The 8,262-nt window shown below is 41.6% G+C and overlaps 1 pseudogene; it reads right to left on the bottom strand.

The window, feature by feature from the left end:
* The window catches only part of LOC101643681, a 66,707-nt pseudogene extending 60,096 nt beyond the window's left edge, over positions 1 to 6,611 (bottom strand).
* Between the last annotated feature and the right edge of the window lie 1,651 nt (positions 6,612 to 8,262).

Raw genomic sequence — 8,262 nt, 5'->3', positions numbered from 1 at the left:
CACTCCGCACTCCCCCCATCATTCACTATGGTAAGATTTTTTGTTCTGATGAAGCCTTATACCTGATCCCTTCGACACTTCGTGGTTGCATAGGCTGCACGAACTGTATGTTTCAGCAAAAAGTAGCACTACAAAATCCTAGACACCTTTATTTAGCAAAACTGTCAAGATGTGAAGTGACTGCTTCTCAGCACATCCTCCAGGAAGGTCCAAGCAGTTCTAAAGAAAGTATTTCCATCTCTCTAACCAACCCTGCCTCAAAATATCTTTGCTAGGCAATTTACACCATAGCCAAACAGCAGTTGGGGCCTTCTCAAGAGACCCATATGCCTTTAAAATGATCTTAGAGTTTGTGAAGCACTGCAGATATCATAAGGAGTTAAGATTGGGCCGATAGGCTGAATGGAGTAAGGTTTCTCAATGAAATTTTCACAGGCAGCCTCAAAGAATAAGTAGGTAAATTGTCTTGATTAAAAAATAAAAACTAGTAATAACCTACACAACATTCCTGGTCTTCTTGTTCACCAATGTAGTCTTCAATTTTCTTTAAATTAGATAATAAGGAAACATGATTGTCCTGTATCCCTGCAGAAACTCTACCAAGATTGTCCTCTGGAGTCCCCCCAAAAGCTGCCATATCCTTCTGAGCTGACCTCTCTGCCTTGAAGTTAGCTGGTCCAGCAGATTGTTTTGATTGGACCTCCAAAACCACTGGGGTTTTTTGTTGTTTGTTTTTAAATAATTTTGTTGAGGGCTTGTACAACTCTTATCACAATCCATCCATCTATCCATCCACTGTGTCAAGCACATTTGTTGCCATCATCATCTTCAAAACATTTTCTTTCTACTTGAGCCCTTGGGATCAGCTTCTCATTTTCCACTCTCCCTCTCCCATCCTCCCTCCCTCATGAACCCTTGATAATCTATAAATTAATATGATTTTTTCATGTCTTACACTGACCAAGGTCTCCCTTCACCCACATTTCTGTTGTCCATCCCCCTGGGAGGGGGTTATATGTAGATCATTGTGATCAGTTCCACCTTTCTCCCCACACCTTCCCTTTACCCTCCTGGTATGGCAACTCTCAATATTGGTCCTGAGGGGTTTATCTCTCCTGGATTCCCTGTGCTGCAAGCTCTTATTTGTACCAGTGTACATGCTCTGGTCTAGCCAGATTTTTAAGGTAGAATTGGGGTCATGATTGTGAGGGCGAGGAAGCATTAAAGAACTAGAGGAAAGTTGTGTGTTTCATCGGTGCTATACTGCACCCTGACTGGCTCATCTCCTCCCCGTGACCCCTCTGTAAGGAGATGTCCAGTTGCCTATAGATGAGCTTTGGGTCTCCACTCCGCACTCCCCCTCATTCACAATAATATGTTTTTTGTTCTGGATCTTTGATGCCTGATACCTGATCCCATTGATACCTCATGATCACATAGGCTGGTGTGCTTCTTCCATGTGGGCTTTGTTGCTTCTCAGCTAGATGGCCGCTTGTTTATCTTCAAGCCTTTAAGACTCCAGATGCTTTATCTTTTGATATCTGGGCACCATCAGCTTTCTTCACCACATTTGTTTATGTACCTGCTTTGTTATCAGTGATCTTGTTGGGAAAGTTAGCGTCATGGAATGGCAGCTTACTAGAACAAAGTGTTCTTGTGTTGAGGGGGTACTTGAGTAGAAGACCAATCAAAACCACTGTTTTGATGTTTTCATTGGACCATGCTCTCTGGATCATATTGGTATGTCTCCAATTATAAGTCACCCCAAAAAATCATCTTCATGAGTTTAGATCTTGAAGCAGGTGGCTATGTTGGACAATGATGATCTTTACTAAACACTTTTGTCACCCATCGAGCAAAAAGTTTGGTGGAGCCAAGCTGTTCACTCAAAATTGCAAATGCCAAACCATTTGAGATTCTAATTTTAATAATTATCAATAGTACTTCTACTGTTCTTCTACCAGTTTCTGGACTTAGCCAAACTTTCTTCATTTTTCTAAGTTGATAGTCTTCTTTTGGCTCATCTCTGAGGTGTTCCTGACCTTCTTGAAAATTCTTGCATCATCTAAAAACCATTTACTTTACATGGATTAGTATTCCCGCAAACTTGTTGCAAAGCTTCAATTGATTAATGATTTGAGAAAATGCTGAGTTTTGTTTAAAATTTGATATTAGTTCTGACCTCAAATTGTGTTTCTACATGGCACAAAAAGTATTCCTTTTCTTTTTTTGATAGCACCTTAATGAAACTAAAACAAGTTGTATTATTGATAGAACATGTCTGAAACCATCTACTGACCACATGTGACCACATGAACATGAAACATGTTCAAATGCATTTTGTTTGAAATAAACCTGTACATGTATGAACTGAAACCCTAATAGCCATATGTTTTGACTTACCCTCAGATATAAATATATCTTTTTCCCAAGTAAATAACTAACTCAGCCTCAGCAACTCAAGAAACCATCTGCTTTTGTGAGCTCCGTCATCACAGATGTCCTTCCTGAGTTTTAAACCACGATATCAACTTGAGCTTCCTGCTAGGAAGTATGGGTAGTTTGCCATTGGTTGTGGAAGAGCTTCTGCACATATTTCTTCACTGCTGTTTTAGCAACCTGGCTTGTTGCTCATACATCAAAACAGCAATGTGTCCCTGGCACATCCTCTCCTAGGTGCTCAATAAATATTGGTTGAAAGTGGTAAAGAAAAGGGGCTGGAGTCAGGAGGGAAGCAGATGGAGATGTAAAACAAAAATACTCCCCTTTGACAGCCCAAAAGGCTGTCATATAAGATCTGTATATAGAGCTGTGTCTTCTTCAATAAAAAAGTAGGAAAAGAGGTTTGAAAAAAGTCAAGGAGTCTTGATTTGCCATGGTCATTCAAAAGTGGTGGTGATAAGAAGGTGATTTGGGGTAATTGACAACTTCATAATAAACTGCAGAAGTTAGACTTCTGAATAGATTCTAGGTGTCTCCATTCTTAGAATAAATACATTGCAAGTGCCAAGACACAGAAACTCTGGTGCCTATGGTTTACTCTGATTGTCTTGTGCGCCAGAGTGTTACAGAGTAAAAATTTCAGTAAGCTTTTCTTTTCTTTCTTAATATAACTGTTGTATAGGCATCTAATTCATAAATCATACAATTCAACTGTTCATTCATCTTAAGAAGAGTTGTACCTCCCCCCAACTACCAGGACCCCAATTTTGCCTTGCAGATCTGGTAAGACCAGATGATGCATAGCGGTACAGATGGGAATTGGAAACGCAGGGAATCTAGGACAGATGAACCTCTCGGGACCAGGGGTGACAGTGGTGATACCAGGAGGGAAAGGGGGTGTAGAAAGGGGGAATGGATCACAGGGAGCTACATATAACCTCCTCTCTGGGGGATGGGCAGCAGAGGGGTGGGTGAAGGGAGATGCTGGACAGTGTAATATAAGATACAATAATAAAGTTATAAATTATCAAGGGTGCATGGGGGAGAGGGGAGGAGGAAGGTAATGGGAGGGGAAAAAAGGAAAATGAGCTGATTCCGGGAACCCAAGAGGAAAGTGAATTTTGGGAATAATGAGGGCAACAAATGTATAGATGTGCTTTACACAATTGATCTATGTATTGTGATGAATTGCATGAGCCCCAATAAATTGAAAAATAATAATAATAATAATAAATTTTTTAAAATTAAAAAAATAAGCTTTAAAAAAAAAGAAGAGTTGTATACCACAATCAATTTTAGAACATTTTCTTCCTTCTTTCCTCATTATGATTAGCTCCCCCATTGCCTCCCACCTGGTCCTGATATACCCACAAGGAAGCCTGTTCTTCTCTGTCTTATACAGTTGTGATGAGTCAGAACTGACTCGATGGGAGTGAGTGGTTTGGAGAGTTTCTCTAGGGCTATTCTGAAGAATTGTCATTCCTTTTGCCATTGTTAAACCCACCAAAACTCACTGCTGTAGAATCAATGCTGACTCACAGAAATCCCCTATCGAATTTCCAAGACTGTAAGTACTTATAGGAGAAGACAGACTCGCCTTCTTACTGAGGAGCAGCTATTGGGTTTGCAATGCTGTCCTTGTGTTTAGCAGCCCAGGGAACTGTGGTAAAATACATTTGGGAAAATGAAAGTAGACAAGTTTCTCTCATACAAGACTTTTCAGGATCTTAACACATTAATGTGTCTTCCATATCTCTGGAGGGTGATTTCATAGGCAAACTTATTCAACTATGAGCATTCTTTCTCTTTAATAATTTCTTGAGTATTGATATTAATTATTGAAGCAATTGCTCATGAAGATCAAGGATTGCAGCCCTCACTATGGATTACAACTCAATGTAATGAAGGAGCCCAAAGTCCTCTCAGACCAAGAGGTAACATCATGATAAATGGAGAAAAGATTAAACTTGTCAAGGATTTTGTCTGTGTGAATCCACAATTAATACTCATGGAAGCATCAGTCAAGAGATCAAAATATGTGCTGTGGTGGACAAACTTGCTGCACAAGACCTCTTTAGAGTATTGAAAAGGAAGGATGTTGCATTGAGGACTAAGGTGTGCTTGACCCAAATCATAGTATTTTAAATTGCCTCATAAGCATATGAACGTTGGACATTGAAAAGGAAGACTGGAGAGGAATTGATGCACTTGAATGGTGGTGTTGAAGACGAAGATTGAAAGTACCATGGATCGTCAAAAGAACAAACAAATCAGCCTTGGAAGAAGTAGGGCCAGAGGGCTCCTTAGAGGCAAGGGTGGGGAGACTTCGTCTTACAAACTTTGGACATGCTGTCAGCAAAGACCTGTCCCTGGAGAAGGGCATCATGTTTGGCAAAGAAGACGGGCAGAGAAGGCGAGGGAGGCCCTCAAGGAGATGATTGACACAGTGGCTGCCACAATGGGCTCAGGCACAGGAACAATTGTGAGGCTGGCACAGGACTGGGCAGTGTTTCGTTCTGTTGAGCAGAAGGCCGCATGGGTCATAACTGATTCAATGGCACCAATCTACAAGCAACAACATTTCTTAGCGTTCATGATAAGGAGCTCGTGTGGCCCCGTTGGCTAAGCATTGGACTAACTGCAGTCACTTCCTGGGGAAAGACGAGACTTTCTGCTCCCACACAGCTTGTAGCCTTGGAAACCCACAGGGGCAGTCTGTTCTTTCAGGGTCACAAGAGTCAGGGTCAACTTGACAGCAGTGAGTTTCTTTAGTTTTTTAGTGAGAGCTCATAAATAGAAGTCTGGCCTAGACCATCAAATTTTGTTCACATGGCATAGGGGCTGCTGTGCTCCGTGTCCATTTGTCTTGAAGGAAATCCTTGTGGGTTTCCAAGACGAACACATTACAGGAATGGGAAGCCTTGGCATTCTCCTAAGAGAAACTCTGCTGCCCACCAAGTCTTTCTTCTGAGCTTCCCTGCTTCTATCCCATCTCCCCTATTTGGTGTCTCATTGTATGAGAATAAAGTGAGTTCGTTGATCTAACAATAGCATATTGAACTAATGACAGCAGACTTTCAATGCTTGTGTTTTTTATACTAGTTCCAACTCCTTGAAACACTATAAATAAATACTTTAAAAAGTACCATCCTAATTTTACAGATGAGAAATTGAGACTGAGGTAGTTTAGAAACTTTCCCAAGTCTCACACAACCAGTAAATGTCGAGTCGGGATTTTAGGCCCGATCTTCTAATAACTTGTTTTCTGCTGGTCACTCTTAGGATTAAAAGCAAACAGCTTCCATCAAGTTGGCTCCAATTCAAGGTGGCCCCTTGCGTTGGGGTCTCAGAGTAAAACTGTGCTCTGTGTGCTATTCGGTGTTTGGTGATTTAGAAGTCGATTGCCAGGCCTTGCCTCCAGGGAACTTCTGAGTACATACACATCTCTGATCGTTTAGCTAGCATTCTAGCATGTTAAGTGTTTGTCTCACCCAGGGATGATAATGGGTTAATATGCTCCCCTTCCTCAGGTGCTTACATCTGAAAGTCACAGAGTAAATAAATACAATTCCAGAAGCATTAAATGATTCCCTGCTGGTAGGAGTCATAGCAGACTTGGAACAAACCAGAAGAGAGAATCTGAGAAGGTTGATCCTCCTTTTTATCCTTCAGATCACAGTCCCGCATTCCCGATGCCCACCGGACACCTTCCTCTAAGTAAAGGCTATAAGGGTATGCAATAACTCTATGCCTATGGGTGAGCATCACGATGGCGCTCTAAAATAAATCCAGATGAACTGATGTGTGCAGCCCACATAAGTAGTTGGTGTTGTTAGGCTCCAACTCTTAGAAACCTCTGAACAACAGAATGAAACCCTACCTAGTCCTGCAGGGTTATCATGACCATTGCTGTCTGAGTCCACTATTGCAGCCACAGTGGCAATCCATTTCATTAAAGTCCGTCCTCCAGTTCAAGGACCTTCTATTTTACCAAGCATGATGGCTTCCCCAGGGGCTGGTTCCACCGGATAGCATGTCCAAAGTACATAACTAAAACCAAGTCTCACCATCCTCCTGTCTAAGATCCTTCCGGCCATGCTTCTCCCAAGACAGATTTACTTGTTCTTCTGGATATCCGTGACATATTCAATATCCTTCTCCAGCACCATGATTTGAATACAACTCTGGTCTTCCTTCCTAATTCCTTGTCTACTTTCATATGCATATGAGGTCATTTAAAAGACCGTGGTTTGGGACAGGTGCACCTTAAGGTGACGTCCTTGCTCTTTTAACACTTTAAGGAGGTGTTTGGAGGAGGTTCGCCCAATGTAATATGCCATTTGATTTCTCAACTGCTGTTTCCATGGTGTTGATTGTGGATCCAGGTAAATCCTTGACATATTCAATCCTTATTGGTCCAGTTGTAAGGACTTTTTTTCTTTATGTTAAGGCATAATCTGTCCTGGAAGCTACTGACTTTGATCTACATCAGTAAGTGCTTCAATTCCTCTTGGACTTCAAAAAGAAAACTTGTTAATGAGCCTTTCTCCAATGCTGATGCCATATTCTTCTTCATATACTCCAGTTTGTCAGATTATTTGCTCAGCATATAGACTGAATATGCATGGTGAAAAGATACAACCCTGATTTTAAACCATATAATATCTCCTTATTCTGTTCAAATTATTACTCTTCACCTATGTGTAGATTCTAAATGTGCACCAGTAGGCACTTCTAGAATTCCTATCTTGGCACTATCACACATACTTTACTGAATTATTGATATCTTAGTTTATGGTTCTATTCCAAGGAGGCTGAATTGAAAACATCTATCCAACATACATTAATTTTTTATCAATATGTTTATGTCTAGTCAGTGCTGTATAAATGTCCACCATGGGACCTTTCACTACTAGGTGATTTAGACACTAGACATACCAGGCACTAGACATTTCTTGAGGATAATAATCCTGGAAAGTCAGTATCCATTTTGTAGTGCCTATTCCCAGAGTCCCAAAAGCAGACGGTGTGGTGCGCTTCAGTTGAAGGGTCCCAGCATGGCATAATTAGGTGCTCAATTACTAACCTAAAGGTTGCCAATACACACCCAAACAGAGGGAGCTGGGGGAAAGCGCCTGGTGATAAGCTGCTTCTGGAAGAGACCCACCTTGAAAACACTTCAGATGCAGCTCCGCTGTACGGCACATGGTGGCGCCCCGAGTTGGCATCAATTGCAGGGACCTGGCTCAGTTTGGTTTGCTTCTGTTGATGAGGTTATCTGGGCTGCCTCCTTTAGAAAGTTTGGCAAATACAAATGCATTGTGCAGGATAACAATCTGGCCTGCAGGGTGGGATTCACCTCGGCCGCCAATGGTCACCTCATTAGGTCCCAATCCAGCTCTGTTTGCACTGCTCCACCACCTTGATTTGTTTAAGAGGCCTGACAAGGCAAACACTCCAGATGTGATGTTTACATTGTGGCTTTCACTGACGCTTATTAAACTCGTCGTTACTTCATATAAGCTACAGATATGTGGCCGGGGCCAGTTCGTGTTGACAGTAAGTAACAGACACCCTGTCACAAGGTAACATGTTTATATACTCCATTGGATGCCTGGTGGATTTTGTTCCTGTAAAACTATCAGAGATAATGAAGCTACTATCTGATAAGTGACTATAATAAATGACCACAATTAAGTCTCTGCATGATGAGAACTCTTGGTGGTCTTCGCAGCCTGACTTGGACAAATCCCAGGCTAAGTTCTCTCTCTCTCTCTCTCTCTCTCTCTCTCTCTCTCTCTCTCTCTCTGTCTGTGTGTC

Source organism: Echinops telfairi, unplaced genomic scaffold (genome assembly GCF_000313985.2).
Source record: "Echinops telfairi isolate 266 unplaced genomic scaffold, ASM31398v2 ScPeMD7_7424;HRSCAF=8462, whole genome shotgun sequence".
NCBI lineage: Eukaryota > Metazoa > Chordata > Mammalia > Afrosoricida > Tenrecidae > Echinops > Echinops telfairi.
Note: the sequence above shows the minus strand (reverse complement) of the source record. Positions and strands in the feature narration are given on the sequence as shown.